We start from the raw sequence: 16,149 nt of genomic DNA, 5'->3' as shown, positions 1-16,149 counted from the left end.
CCCATCAGCGAATACCTTGGGGTCTCTTCTTTCCAAAATGGGGTCACTTGTGGGGTAGTTATACTGCCCTGGCATTCTAGGGGCCCAAATGTGTGGTAAGGAGTTTGAAATCAAATTCAGTAAAAAATGACCTATGAAATCCAAAAGGTGCTCTTTGGAATGTGGGCCCCTTTGCCCACCTAGGCTGCAAAAAAGTGTCACACATCTGGTATCCCCGTACTCAGGAGAAGTTGAGGAATGTGTTTTGGGGTGTCTTTTTACATATACCCATGCTGGGTGAGATAAATATCTTGGTCAAATGCCAACTTTGTATAAAAAAATGGGAAAAGTTGTCTTTTGCCAAGATATTTCTCTCACCCAGCATGGGTATATGTAAAATGACACCCCAAAACACATTCCCCACCTTCTCCTGAGTACGGAGATACCAGATGTGTGACACTTTTTTGCAGCCTAGGTGGGCAAAGGGGCCCATATTCCAAAGAGCACCTTTCGGATTTGACAGGTCATTTTTTTCAGAATTTGATTTCAAACTCCTTACCAAACATTTGGGCCCCTAGAATGCCAGGGCAGAATAACTACCCCACAAGTGACCCCATTTTGGAAAGAAGAGACCCCAAGGTATTCGCTGATGGGCATAGTGAGTTCATGGAAATTTTTATTTTTTGTCACAAGTTAGTGGAATATGAGACTTTGTATGAAAAAAAAAAAAAAATCATCATTTTCCACTAACTTGTGACAAAAAATAAAAAATTCTAGGAACTTGCCATGCCCCTCACGGAATACCTTGGGGTGTCTTCTTTCCAAAATGGGGTCACTTGTGGGGTAGTTATACTTCCCTGGCATTTTCCAGGGGCCCTAATGTCTGGTAAGTAGGTAAATGACCTGTGAAATCCGAAAGGTGCTCTTTGGAATGTGGGCCCCTTTGCCCACCTAGGCTGCAAAAAAGTGTCACACATCTGGTATCTCCGTACTCAGGAGAAGGTGGGGAATGTGTTTTGGGGTGTCATTTTACATATACCCATGCTGGGTGAGAGAAATATCTTGGCAAAAGACAACTTTTCCCATTTTTTTTATACAAAGTTGGCATTTGACCAAGATATTTATCTCATCCAGCATGGGTATATGTAAAATGACACCCCAAAACATATTCCCCAACTTCTGCTGAATACGGAGATACCACATGTGTGACACTTTTTTGCAGCCTAGGTGGGCAAAGGTGCCCAAATTCCTTTTAGGAGGGCATTTTTAGACATTTGGATACCAGACTTCTTCTCACGCTTTGGGGCCCCTAAAATGCCAGGGCAGTATAAATACCCCACATGTGACCCCATTTTGGAAAGAAGACACCCCAAGGTATTCAATGAGGGGCATGGCGAGTTCATTGAAAAAAAAAAATTTGGCACAAGTTAGCGGAAATAGATTTTTTTTATTTTGTTCTCACAAAGTCTCCCTTTCCGCTAACTTGGGACAAAAATTTCAATCTTTCATGGACTCAATATGCCCCTCAGCGAATACCTTGGGGTGTCTTCTTTCCAAAATGGTGTTATTTGTGGGGTGTTTGTACTGCCCTGGCATTTGAGGGTCTCCGCAATCATTACATGTATGCCCAGCATTAGGAGTTTCTGCTATTCTCCTTATATTGAGCATACGGGTAATGAGATTTTTTTTTTCCGTTCAGCCTCTGGGCTGAAAGAAAAAAATGAACTGCACAGATTTCTTCATTCGCATCGATCAATGTGGATGAAAAAATCTCTGCCAAAAAAAGAAAAAGGAGGGGAAAGGCGTCTGCCAGGACATAGGAGCTCCGCCCAACATCCATACCCACTTCAGCTCGTATGCCCTGGCAAACCAGATTTCTCCATTCACATCAATCGATGTGGATGAATAAATCATTGCCGGGATTTTTTTTTTTATATATACAAAGTGTTTGCCAAAGTATATGAACACCGCCACCTCCTCAGCTCATATGCCTCGGCAAACGTATCTTTTACTGCAGAGGAGAAATCTCGTCTTGCAGCGCCGCATACACCGACTTGCGTGTAATCTGACAGCAGCGCAATGCTTCTGTCCGAATGCACATCAGTGCTGCAGCTAGTCGATCGGTTGGTCCACCTGAAAGGTAAAAAAAACAAAACAAAAAAGAAAAAACCAGGCCGCAAAGCAATAACTTTATTAACTGTTGAACAGAACATAGAAACTTTTTTTAAACTTTTTTAACTGAACATTTAACTTTTTTACTTACCGGTATTTTTTTTTTTGTTTAGTTTTTTTTACCTTATATAGAACAAACCTCTCCTTCCCCATGGGACAATGTGCAAAGCGCAAATCGCCCAAAGATGTGGCGAAGTACGTTATGCACTTTATCCCAGGTGAAAGGAGAGGTTTGCAGCAGCTGTGAGTGAATCGGCCCTAATAGCCCTGTGTGCCTGTCCTGGTGAGATGTGATCCCTATGCTAGGTGTACCTGTGTGTGGTACTTCCGGAAACACTCTCCATAGCATTGGGCAGGGTGGTCAGCACAGTCAGGACAGAAATAGCGGGTGTCACGCCTTATTCCACTCCTGCTACAGACACGACATCTTTTTCGGGGTGACGGTTGGGTTGAGGTACCAGGAACGACACTGGGGAAATGTCGCTCGTGTAGACGGCTAACTACACTGGTGGATGGGGCCACGGAACCTCCTGGGTAAAGGAGGTTCTCGATGATCTCTTCCTGGAATTTGAGGAAGGATCCTGTTCTCCCAGCCTTACTGTAGAGAACAAAACTATTGTAGAGCGCCAATTGAATTAAATATACAGACACCTTCTTATACCAGCGTCTGGTTCTGCGGGAAACTAAATACGGAGACAACATCTGGTCATTGAAGTCCACCCCTCCCATGAGCGCATTATAGTCGTGGACACAGAGGGGCTTTTCAATGACACGGGTTGCTCGCTCAATTTGGATTGTCGTGTCTGTGTGAATGGAGGAGAGCATGTAAACGTCACGCTTGTCTCTCCATTTCACCGCGAGCAGTTCTTCGTTACACAAGGCAGCCCTCTGCCCCCTTGCAAGACGGGTGGTTACAAGCCGTTGGGGGAAGCCCACGCGACTAGTTCGCGCGGTGCCACAGGCGCAAATCCGTTCTATAAACAAATGCCTAAAGAGGGCCACACTTGTGTAGAAATTGTCCACATAAAGATGGTACCCCTTGCCGAATAAGGGTGACACCAAGTCCCAGACTGTCTTCCCACTGCTCCCCAGGTAGTCAGGGCAACCGACCGGCTCCAGGGTCTGATCTTTTCCCTCATAGATCCGAAATTTGTGGGTATAGCCTGTGGCCCTTTCACAGAGCTTATACAATTTGACCCCATACCGGGCACGCTTGCTTGGGATGTATTGTTTGAAGCCAAGGCGCCCGGTAAAATGTATTAGGGACTCGTCTACGCAGATGTTTTGCTCAGGGGTATACAAATCTGCAAATTTCAGGTTGAAATGGTCTATGAGGGGCCGAATTTTGTGGAGCCGGTCAAAAGCAGGGTGGCCTCTGGGACGGGAGGTGGTATTGTCGCTAAAATGCAGAAAACGTAGGATGGTCTCAAATCGTGTCCTGGACATAGCAGCAGAGAACATGGGCATGTGATGAATTGGGTGCGTTGACCAATATGACCGCAATTCATGCTTTTTTGTCAGGCCCATGTTGAGGAGAAGGCCCAAAAAAATTTTAAGTTCGGAAACTTGGACTGGTTTCCACCGGAAAGGCTGGGCATAATAGCTTCCCGGGTTAGCGGTTATAAATTGTGTGGCATACTGGTTGGTCTCTGCCACGACTAAGTCCAAGAGCTCCGCAGTCAAGAACAGCTCAAAAAATCCCAGGGCCGAACCGATTTGAGCCGTCTCAACCCGAACTCCAGACTGGGCGGTGAAAGGGGGAACTACTGGTGCGGCTGAAGTTGGTGACTGCCAATCAGGATTTGCCAGCACCTCAGGGACTCTAGGGGCTCTACGGGCCTGTCTTTGCGGTGGCTGCGACGGGGTAACTATTGCACGTGCCACCGTACCAGCTTCAACTGCCCTTCTGGTGCTCGCTACTTCACCATGTTGTACGGCAGTGCTGGTACTAGGTCCAGGAAGGGCTGCGCTGCTGGTGTATGCCTCACCACGTGATCCGGCAGCGACAGCCCCACTCTGCTGCTCTTGAAGCGGATCCTGCGTAACCTGTGGTCTAGCGACATGGGGCCGGGTACGCCTGGTGCTGCCAGGGACCTCCACCTCCTCGTCCGAACTTTGGGTCAGAGAGCCACTGCTTTCCACAGGTTCATATTCTGACCCGCTAGATTCGTCAGATGAGGGTTCCCACTCCTCATCCGACTGGGTCAGAATCCTGTAGGCCTCTTCAGAAGAATACCCCCTGTTTGACATTTTGGACTACTAAATTTAGGGGTATTCCCTGAGACTACCCAAGAAAAAAAGCAAACCTGTCTTACAAAGGGGAGGCTAGCGAAGTACCGGAGGCTGCTGCGGTTGATAAAAAATATCAAAACTGATTTTTTTATCGCCGCAGTGCGTGTAAAATGAATGTGCAGTGATCAAAAAATATATATTTTTTGTCACTGCGGTGGGGCGGGCGTGGGTGAACGCACGTGTGGGCGACCGATCAGGCCTGATCGGGCAAACACTGCGTTTTGGGTGGAGGGCAAACTAAAGTGACACTAATACTATTATAGATCTGACCGTGATCAGTTTTGATCACTTACAGATACTATAAAAGTACAAATGCTGATTAGCGATACGCTAAACAGCGAATAAAAGTGACTGCGGTGCGGTGGGGTGGGCGCTAACTGACGCTAACTACCTAACCAAGGGGCCTAAACTATCCCTAAAACCTAACAGCCAATACCAGTGAAAAAAAAAAAGTGACAGTTTACACTGATCACTTTTTTTCCTTTCACTAGTGATTGACAGGGGCGATCAAAGGGGTGATCAAAGGGTTAATTGGGGTGCAGGTGGGTGATCTGGGGCTAAGGTGTAGTGTTGGTGCTACTCACAGTTCAGTCTGCTCCTGTGCTGGATCCAACCGACGAAAAGGACCAGCACAGGAGCAGACAAGCCATATAACAGATCATATTTACTAATATGATCTGTTATATGACTTTGGATTGGATTTTTTGAAAATCGCCAATGATCATTGCTGGCAGGCTGGTGACGAAATACTTCTTTTAATTTTGCCGGCCCGCGATGCGCATGCGCGGGCCGGCTTTGAGCGAAATCTCGCGTCTCGCGAGATGACGCGTATATGCGTGACTCTGCGCAGCGCTGCCACCTCCGGAACGCAATCCTGCGTTAGGCGGTCCGGAGGTGGTTAATCACAGAATTAGACTTGTATCTGCACGGTAGCGTGTGTGTTAAGTTTTTCTGAATGACACTATCAGCACCTTGAATCTAAGATATCCTTTTTGGGATAGATTTCAAGTAGGCCTGATATAGCATAAACTACTTATTTTGAGAATGGCAAATTTGGGAATAGTTTTTCAACCCAGAACAAAAACTGTGCATTTACGGTCACTACAAATAACTTGACCAGCTAAAACAGTACAGATTTGGTTGAATAGAATTGTCAGGTCTATTTTTTAGGCGCTGGGTGACAGGCTCAACTTGCCCCTGATGTAGTATATGGCCAAAACATAACCACACTATTGATGGTTAAATGCACTTGGGTGACACAGGCTCAGCCTGCACCTGATGTAGTATATGGCCAAAAATTAACCACACTGTTGATGGTTAAATGCACTTGGGTGACACAGGCTCAGCCGGCACCTGATGTAGTATATGGCCAAAAATAACCACACTGTTGATGGTTAAATGCACTTCGGTGACACAGGCTCAGCCTGCAGCTGATGTAGGATATAGCAAAAAATAACCATACTATTGATGGTTAAAAGCACTTGGTGGTAGCTTGTGCTGGCGCACCACAAGCCTCAAAGTGGCCGCCGATCACCCCAGAAAAAAGTGATCTAAAAACGCTCTGGGCAGCCTAAAAAAAGTGAGCAAGTCGATATTAGCACGTCAATGATCCACAGCTGGAGATCGATCATAGAATGAAGTCTTTTGGAGGAGTTAATCTGCCTAATCTCGCCCTAACGTCGCAGCAGCAACCTCTCCCTATGCTTGAATCAGCAGAGTGACGTGCAGCGCTACGTGACCCAAGCTTATATAGAGGCTGGGTCACATGCTGCACTGGCCGATCACAGCCATGCCAATAGTAGGCAAGGCTGTGATGGCCTCTTGGGGCAAGTAGTATGACGCTTGTTGATTGTCTGCTTTGCAGCCTTTCAAAAAGCGCCAAGAAAGCGCCGAACACCGAACCCGAACTTTTACGAAAATGTTCCGGTTCGGGTCCGTGTCACGGACACCCCAAAATTCGGTACGAACCTGAACTATACAGTTCGGGTTCGCTCATCCCTACACATGACAAGTTACTGAGACTTTTACATTTTTTGTGGGGGTTGTGCTGTTCCTTTCATATTGAATTTCTGCACTGTATTATTTCTTGTTTTACCTATGTTGTTTAAGTCTATTGTTCTCTGCTGCCATCTGCTGGCCGGAATTTGTATGCTGCACGCCTTCGTTCTTGTTAAATAAAGTTTTATCTCTGGGCGTGGTTTTAGCAGCCTTGGGCCTGGTCACTTCCTGTAGCCTTTTTCAGTGCTGCATTCCTTTGTGACTGGAGACACACACCTTGGCTTGTGAAGGCATCAGTTTTTGACCAGCAGTTGCCTCAGCAGTAGCCTCAGCAGTTAGCCTCAGAAAAGACATCCACATGACAGCATCTACTGTATTGCATCACCGTATGTCACTGCTCTGGATCAAATAAACCCACGTTTGATTGCATCCTCATGTCTACGTCTGGCTCCATCTAACCTGAGCATCTGCCGGTCCGGTCTGCTCCACTGCTTGGATACGAAGGTAGGCCAGTCACAAAGCCATTATCAGTTACACCTTCGTTCGCCTTCATGTGGGGACAGAACAGTCAAAAACTGCCTTAAAGCCTTATACCCCAGTCAATATCCGTCTGAATGTCCAATGCCCGGCTGCAGGTCCCTCAGAGCCCAGTGCCACACTCAGGAACCTCCCCTGCAACAGGCCCACTCGCAGCAAATCTGCCCAGCAACAGTGCACGTCCCATAAGCCTAAGGGGAAGCACGGCGTGTCCGCAGTAGATATACTCTCGCCTGGAAGTCCTCCACTACTCGCCAAGCCACTTTCTACATCCTATATTAACCCTTGCTCGCATGATATAAGAACTGTTCACGCACACGGGGCCTCCCTCAAACCAAAACCCCGCAATTCACTCAAAGCACTTTAGGAACCTCATCGGGGTGCCTCATCTGAGCCACCCCCAATTCAAAAGTTTGATTTCTTAAAGAGACAGCGCACCTTAAATCAAAATGGCCGAAAAGGACCTCGTACAGTTCCCCAGTGATGAAACAAAGCAAATGCAACCCGATACTGATCATTATCAAGAGCTGGTGGTAGAACCCACACTTCCAGCAGACCAAGTCACGCGACCAAGGCGCTCTCTCAAACCAACTATAAAGGTCACGGAAAACTATCACACCAGGAAAGATGAGCTATGTGACAACCTGGAAGAGCTATGGGAACGAGTTTCCTGCCTCATATCAGGACTTAAGTCCTCCTCAGGCGATGCCACCAGTTTACAAGTTGCCGTCGGGCGGCTGGACGCAGCCCATGAAAGGTACAAGAAACTGTCCACAAGGTATATAACCTTTCTAAAAGACTCTAATATTGAAGAAGCCCCGTCAGAATTGTGCAAGGCAGAATCAATAGACAGACAAAGAGACGCCATGGTGCTGGACGCTAAAGATAAAGTGGAACTCCGCATCTCTCATTTACAAGAAACCAGATCACACAGATCGCATTCATCAAAACATTCCTCGCGGTCCTATAGATCATCATGCTCTAGAAGCTCCACCCTGAGCGACAGATTACTAGAGGCCCGCATAAATGCAGAGCAATCCAAAGTGAGGCGTTCCTTCACCGAAAAAGAAGTCCTTGCGAGGGCAGAAGCACAGACGGCGGCCAAGAGGGCTGAAGCGGAGGCAGAAGCCAAGAAGGCAGAAGCAGAGGCGGCGGCCAAGAGGGCTGAAGCGGAGGCAGAAGCAAAGAGGGCTGAAGCGGAGGCGGCAGCTAAGAGGGCAGAGGCAGAAGCCAAGAGGGCAGAAGCGGAGGCGGCGGCCAAGAGGGCTGAAGCAGAGGCAGAAGCCAAGAGGGCAGAAGCGGAGGCAGAAGCCAAGAGGGCAGAAGCAGAGGCTCGAATAAAGATCCTTGAATCAGAGAGGGAAGAGGAAATTGCATTAGCAAAAGTAAGACTACTTGAGCAAGCATTGAGCCAAGGCCTTGATTCAGTCTGCTTACCACCAGAGGAGATAGACGATCCAGCTGATCGCACCAGCGACTACGTACTGAAACAGTTATCTGCACCACCCCCAGTGTGCAGTACTGTCCAAGCAAACAACACTGAAACCTCCAAGTCAGCTCTACCTGCAGTGCCAGCGATACCCGCAGCACCCGAGCAATCCAATAACAGTTGCCCAGACGCGCCCTCTCAAGGGCAGTTATTACAGCAAGATGGCTACCAGGTGTTTCCTGGCCTACCTCCACAGCTCAAGCAGCAGTCATCAGAATCTACAGAGGCTAGACCACAGCTCAACCCTGCAGCAACATCATTCTACCCGGAAGCATCTCACCCTTTCACGCCACGCAGCCTATACGCCCCAGGGGCATTACAAGTTGTCATGGCAACAAGCAGTGAGAAATCAGATATGTCTGAGTTTGCCAGGTTTATGGTGAGCAGAGAGCTAATTAACACCAGTCTCTCAAAATTTGATGACCGTGCAGAGAGCTACAGAGCCTGGAAGGCAACCTTCAAAGCCGCCATCGCCAACCTCAACCTAACTGCAGAGCAGGAGCTCGACCTCTTGATCAAATGGCTGGGCCCAGGCTCCACAAATCGCATCAAGAGCCTTAGAACTGTCTATGTGGGACAAGCAGAAGCAGGTCTCGCTGCAGCCTGGCAGAGACTCGAACGCACCTTTAGCAGTGCAGAAGCAATAGAGAAGGCACTATTCAGGAGACTGCAGAACGTCCCCAAGATCAGTCTCAAAGATGTCCATAAGCTTCAGGATTTAAGTGATTTGCTCATGGAACTGGAGCTTGCCAAAAGAGACCCTCGTCTGTCCGGGCTGTGCTACCTGGATACAGCCCATGGGGTGAACCCAATTGTCGTGAAGTTACCATACAGCCTGCAAGAGAAGTGGGCGGCATCAGTCTCAAGGTACAAAAGAGTGCATGACGTCACTTTTCCCCCATTTATTCATTTCTGTAGATTCATCGATGAACAGTCCCAGATGAGGAATGACCCCAGCCTCGACTTCCTAGAGTTCAATACTACAGCCTCAGTGACACCATCATCAAGGTATGAAAGTATTGTGCATAAACACAGAGACTTTAAGAGCAGCGTGAATGTTAGAAAGACTAACCTACCATCATCTGCAGTACCCACTGGTAGACAGTACACTACCTCATCAGGAGACAAGGCCTTCAATCGTGAATGTCCCATTCATAAAAAACCACACTCACTAAACAAATGCAGAGGATTTAGATCCAAAACCATACAGGAGCGCAAGAAAGTCCTCACTGAGCTTGGGGTATGTTTCAAGTGCTGCGCTTCATTGGAGCACATGGCTAAGGACTGTAAATCCATTATCAAGTGTGAGGAGTGTCATAGTGAAAGACATGCCTCAGCTATGCACCCAACTCCACTCACAAGGGATTCACCTGCTGCCGTCACCACCAGTCCTGCTCCAAGTCATGGTGGGGAGCCCCAGAACCACGCTAACACAGCCACTGCTGTTTCCTGCTCATGCTCGGACGTATGTGGGGAGGGCCAGAGTGAGAAATGTTGTGCCCGCATATGCCTAATCAAGGTCTACCCGGAGGGGCTACCAGAAAAGGCAGTAAAAATGTATGCCATCATTGACGACCAAAGCAACCGCTCCCTAGCAGGACCTAAATTCTTTGAAGCCTTTGGTATAAAGGGACCGTCAGAACCCTACATCTTAAACACCTGCTCGGGCCGCATAGAGACTAGCGGCAGGAGGGCACAAGGATTCATCGCTTGTTCCGTCAGTGGAAATACGGAAATACCCCTACCGACTCTGATCGAATGCGATCAAATACCCAACCATAGGGATGAGATTCCTACCCCGGAAGCTGCATTTCACCATCCACACCTAAGGCACCTATCCAACGTTATCCCACCTATGGACAACAACGCCGAGATTCTACTCCTGCTTGGCAGAGACAATCTAAGGGTACACAAGGTGCGTCAACAGTGTAATGGTCCCGACTATGCACCATACGCCCAGAGACTGGACTTGGGATGGGTAGTCATAGGAAATGTATGCTTGGATCAACCAAAAATCCGCTCATTCAAAACGTACGTGCGTGGAGATGGACGCACAACTTGCATTAAGCCTTGCCCTTATCACTATGAGGTGAAAGAGAAGCCTCCAGACCTCATACAACCACCTGACGACATTCCTCCCTTTGCCGACAACTTGGGAAGATTAGTCTTTCATACCAGCAAGGACGATGATAAAGTAGCTTTGTCAGTAGAGGACAGAGAATTTATCAAGATAATGGACAATGAGTTCCTTAACCACCTCCGGACCGCCTAACGCAGGATCGCGTTCCGGAGGTGGCAGCCCTGCGCAGAGTCACGCATATATGCGTCATCTCGCGATGGCCGAGATTTCCTGTGAACGCGCGCACACAGGCGCGCGCGCTCACAGGAACGGAAGGTAAGAGAGTTGATCTCCAGCCTGCCAGCGGCGATCGTTCGCTGGCAGGCTGGAGATGTGTTTTTTTTTAACCCCTAACAGGTATATTAGACGCTGTTTTGATAACAGCGTCTAATATACCTGCTACCTGGTCCTCTGGTGGTCCCATTTGTTTGGATCGACCACCAGAGGACACAGGTAGCTCAGTAAAGTCCCACCAAGCACCACTACACTACACTACACCCCCCCCCCCGTCACTTATTAACCCCTTATTAGCCCCTGATCACCCATGATCACCCCATATAGACTCCCTGATCACCCCCCTGTCATTGATCACCCCCCTGTCATTGATTACCCCCCTGTAAAGCTCCATTCAGATGTCCGCATGATTTTTACGGATCCACTGATAGATGGATCGGATCCGCAAAACGCATCCGGACGTCTGAATGAAGCCTTACAGGGGCGTGATCAATGACTGTAGTTATCACCCCATATAGACTCCCTGATCACCCCCCTGTCATTGATTACACCCCTGTCATTGATCAACCCCCTGTAAAGCTCCATTCAGACGTCCGCATGATTTTTACGGATCCACTGATAGATGGATCGGATCCGCAAAACGCATCCGGACGTCTGAATGAAGCCTTACAGGGGCGTGATCAATGACTGTGGTGATCACCCCATATAGACTCCCTGATCACCCCCCTGTAAAGCTCCATTCAGATGTCCGCATGATTTTTACGGATGCACTGATAGATGGATCCGATCCGCAAAACGCATCCGGACGTCTGAATGAAGCCTTACAGGGGCATGATCAATGACTGTGGTGATCACCCCATATAGACTCCCTGATCACCCCCCTGTAAAGCTCCATTCAGATGTCCGCATGATTTTTACGGATGCACTGATAGATGGATCCGATCCGCAAAACGCATCCGGACGTCTGAATGAAGCCTTACAGGGGCATGATCAATGACTGTGGTGATCACCCCATATAGACTCCCTGATCACCCCCCTGTAAAGCTCCATTCAGATGTCCTCATGATTTTTACGGATGCACTGATAGATGGATCCGATCCGCAAAACGCATCCGGACGTCTGAATGAAGCCTTACAGGGGCATGATCAATGACTGTGGTGATCACCCCATATAGACTCCCTGATCACCCCCCTGTAAAGCTCCATTCAGATGTCCGCATGATTTTTACGGATGCACTGATAGATGGATCCGATCCGCAAAACGCATCCGGACGTCTGAATGAAGCCTTACAGGGGCATGATCAATGACTGTGGTGATCACCCTATATAGACTCCCTGATCACCCCCCTGTCATTGATTACCCCCCTGTAAAGCTCCATTCAGATGTCCGCATGATTTTTACGGATGCACTGATAGATGGATCGGATCCGCAAAACGCATCCGGACGTCTGAATGAAGCCTTACAGGGGCGTGATCAATGACTGTGGTGATCACCCCATATAGACTCCCTGATCACCCCCCTGTCATTGATTACCCCCCTGTCATTGATTACCCCCCTGTAAAGCTCCATTCAGACGTCCGCATGATTTTTACGGATCCACTGATAGATGGATCGGATCCGCAAAACGCATCCGGACGTCTGAATGAAGCCTTACAGGGGCGTGATCAATGACTGTGGTGATCACCCCATATAGACTCCCTGATCACCCCCCTGTCATTGATCAACCCCCCTGTCATTGATCAACCCCCCTGTCATTGATCACCCCCCTGTCATTGATCACCCCCCTGTCATTGATCACCCCTCTGTAAGGCTCCATTCAGATATTTTTTTGGCCCAAGTTAGCGGAATTTATTTTTTTTTTTCTTACAAAGTCTCATATTCCACTAACTTGTGTCAAAAAATAAAATCTCACATGAACTCACCATACCCCTCACGGAATCCAAATGCGTAAAATTTTTTAGACATTTATATTCCAGACTTCTTCTCACGCTTTAGGGCCCCTAGAATGCCAGGGCAGTATAAATACCCCACATGTGACCCCATTTCGGAAAGAAGACACCCCCAGGTATTCCGTGAGGGGCATATTGAGTCCATGAAAGATTGAAATTTTTGTCCTAAGTTAGCGGAACGGGAGACTTTGTGAGAAAAAAATTAAAAATATCAATTTCCGCTAACTTGTGCCAAAAAAAAAAAATTTCTATGAACTCGCCATGCCCCTCATTGAATACCTTGGGGTGTCTTCTTTCCAAAATGGGGTCACATGTGGGGTATTTATACTGCCCTGGCATTCTAGGGGCCCCAAAGCGTGAGAAGAAGTCTGGTATCCAAATGTCTAAAAATGCCCTCCTAAAAGGAATTTGGGCACCTTTGCGCATCTAGGCTGCAAAAAAGTGTCACACATCTGGTATCGCCGTACTCAGGAGAAGTTGGGGAATGTGTTTTGGGGTGTCATTTTACATATACCCATGCTGGGTGAGAGAAATATCTTGGTCAAATGCCAACTTTGTCTAAAAAAATAGGAAAAGTTGTCATTTGCCAAGATATTTCTCTCACCCAGCATGGGTATATGTAAAATGACACCCCAAAACACATTCCCCAACTTCTCCTGAATACGGCGATACCACATATGTGACACTTTTTTGCAGCCTAGGTGGGCAAAGGGGCCCATATTCCAAAGAGCACCTTTAGGATTTCACAGGTCATTTACCTACTTACCACACATTAGGGCCCCTGGAAAATGCCAGGGCAGTATAACTACCCCACAAGTGACCCCATTTTGGAAAGAAGACACCCCAAGGTATTCCGTGAGGGGCATGGCGAGTTCCTAGAATTTTTTATTTTTTGTCACAAGTTAGTGGAAAATGCTTTTTTTTTTTTTTTTTTTTTTTTTTCATACAAAGTCTCATATTCCACTAACTTGTGACAAAAAATAAAAAGTTCCATGAACTCACTATGCCCATCAGCGAATACCTTGGGGTCTCTTCTTTCCAAAATGGGGTCACTTGTGGGGTAGTTATACTGCCCTGGCATTCTAGGGGCCCAAATGTGTGGTAAGGAGTTTGAAATCAAATTCTGTAAAAAATGACCTGTGAAATCCGAAAGGTGCTCTTTTGAATATGGGCCCCTTTGCCCACCTAGGCTGCAAAAAAGTGTCACACATCTGGTATCTCCGTAATCGGGAGAAGTTGGGGAATGTGTTTTGGGGTGTCATTTTACATATACCCATGCTGGGTGAGAGAAATATCTTGGCAAAAGACAACTTTTCCCATTTTTTTATACAAAGTTGGCATTTGACCAAGATATTTATCTCACCCAGCATGGGTATATGTAAAAAGACACCCCAAAACACATTCCTCAACTTCTCCTGAATACAGAGATACCAGATGTGTGACACTTTTTTGCAGCCTAGGTGGGCAAAGGGGCCCACATTCCAAAGAGCACCTTTCGGATTTCACAGGTCATTTACCTACTTACCACACATTTGGGCCCCTAGAATGCCAGGGCAGTATAACTACCCCACAAGTGACCCCATTTTGGAACGAAGAGACCCCAAGGTATTCGCTGATGGGCATAGTGAGTTCATGGAAGTTTTTATTTTTTGTCACAAGTTTGTGGAATATGAGACTTTGTATGAAAAAAAAAAAAAAAAAATCATCATTTTCCACTAACTTGTGACAAAAAATAAAAAATTCTAGGAACTCGCCATGCCCCTCACGGAATACCTTGGGGTGTCTTCTTTCCAAAATGGGGTCACTTGTGGGGTAGTTATACTGCCCTGGTATTCTAGGGGCCCAAATGTGTGGTAAGGAGTTTGAAATCAAATTCAGGAAAAAATGAGGAGTGAAATCCGAAAGGTGCTCTTTGGAATATGGGCCCCTTTGCCCACCTAGGCTGCAAAAAAGTGTCACACATCTGGTATCCCCGTACTCAGGAGAAGTTGAGGAATGTGTTTTGGGGTGTCTTTTTACATATACCCATGCTGGGTGAGATAAATATCTTGGTCAAATGACAACTTTGTATAAAAAAATGGGAAAAGTTGTCTTTTGCCAAGATATTTCTCTCACCCAGCATGGGTATATATAAAATGACACCCCAAAACACATTCCCCACCTTCTCCTGAGTACGGAGATACCAGATGTGTGACACTTTTTTGCAGCCTAGGTGGGCAAAGGGGCCCATATTCCAAAGAGCACCTTTCGGATTTCACAGGTCATTTTTTACAGAATTTGATTTCAAACTCCTTACCACACATTTGGGCCCCTAGAATGCCAGGGCAGTATAACTACCCCACAAGTGACCCCATTTTGGAAAGAAGAGACCCCAAGGTATTCGCTGATGGGCATAGTGAGTTCATAGAACTTTTTATTTTTTGTCACAAGTTAGTGGAATATGAGACTTTGTAAGAAAAAAAAAAAAAAAAAAAAATCATAATTTTCCGCTAACTTGTGACAAAAAATAAAAAGTTCTATGAACTCACTATGCCCATCAGCGAATACCTTAGGGTGTGTACTTTCAGAAATGGGGTCATTTGTGGGGTGTTTGTACTGTCTGGGCATTGTAGAACCTCAGGAAACATGACAGGTGCTCAGAAAGTCAGAGCTGCTTCAAAAAGCGGAAATTCACATTTTTGTACCATAGTTTGTAAACGCTATAACTTTTACCCAAACCATTTTTTTTTTACCCAAACATTTTTTTTTTATCAAAGACATGTAGAACTATAAATTTAGAGCAAAATTTCTATATGGATGTCGTTTTTTTTGCAAAATTTTACAACTGAAAGTGAAAAATGTCATTTTTTTGCAAAAAAATCGTTAAATTTCGATTAATAACAAAAAAAGTAAAAATGTCAGCAGCAATGAAATACCACCAAATGAAAGCTCTATTAGTGAGAAGAAAAGGAGGTAAAATTCATTTGGGTGGTAAGTTGCATGACCGAGCAATAAACGGTGAAAGTAGTGTAGGTCAGAAGTGTAAAAAGTGGCCTGGTCTTTCAGGGTGTTTAAGCACTGGGGGCTGAAGTGGTTAAAGACGAAACCAATCACTGGGTTTCTCCATTACCCTTCCGAGCTACCAGGGTGAGACTCCCGAACAATAGGGAACAAGCTCTGTCTAGATTTAACTCTCTTCAGCGTACCATGAACAGTAAGCCTGAGATGAGAGAACACATCGTTGCCTTTATCGACAAAATATTCCGCAACAACCATGCAGAACCAGCTCCATCCTTAGGGAAGAACGGCGAGTGCTGGTACTTGCCTTCATTTGGAGTGTATCACCCACGGAAACCTAATCAAATTAGGGTTGTTTTCGACTCAAGTGCCAAACATCAAGG

The sequence above is a fragment of the Bufo bufo genome, chromosome 9 (assembly GCF_905171765.1).
Source record: "Bufo bufo chromosome 9, aBufBuf1.1, whole genome shotgun sequence".
Lineage (NCBI taxonomy): Eukaryota > Metazoa > Chordata > Amphibia > Anura > Bufonidae > Bufo > Bufo bufo.
The sequence above is the reverse complement of the archived record's forward strand: the minus strand, read 5'-3'. Positions refer to the sequence as shown.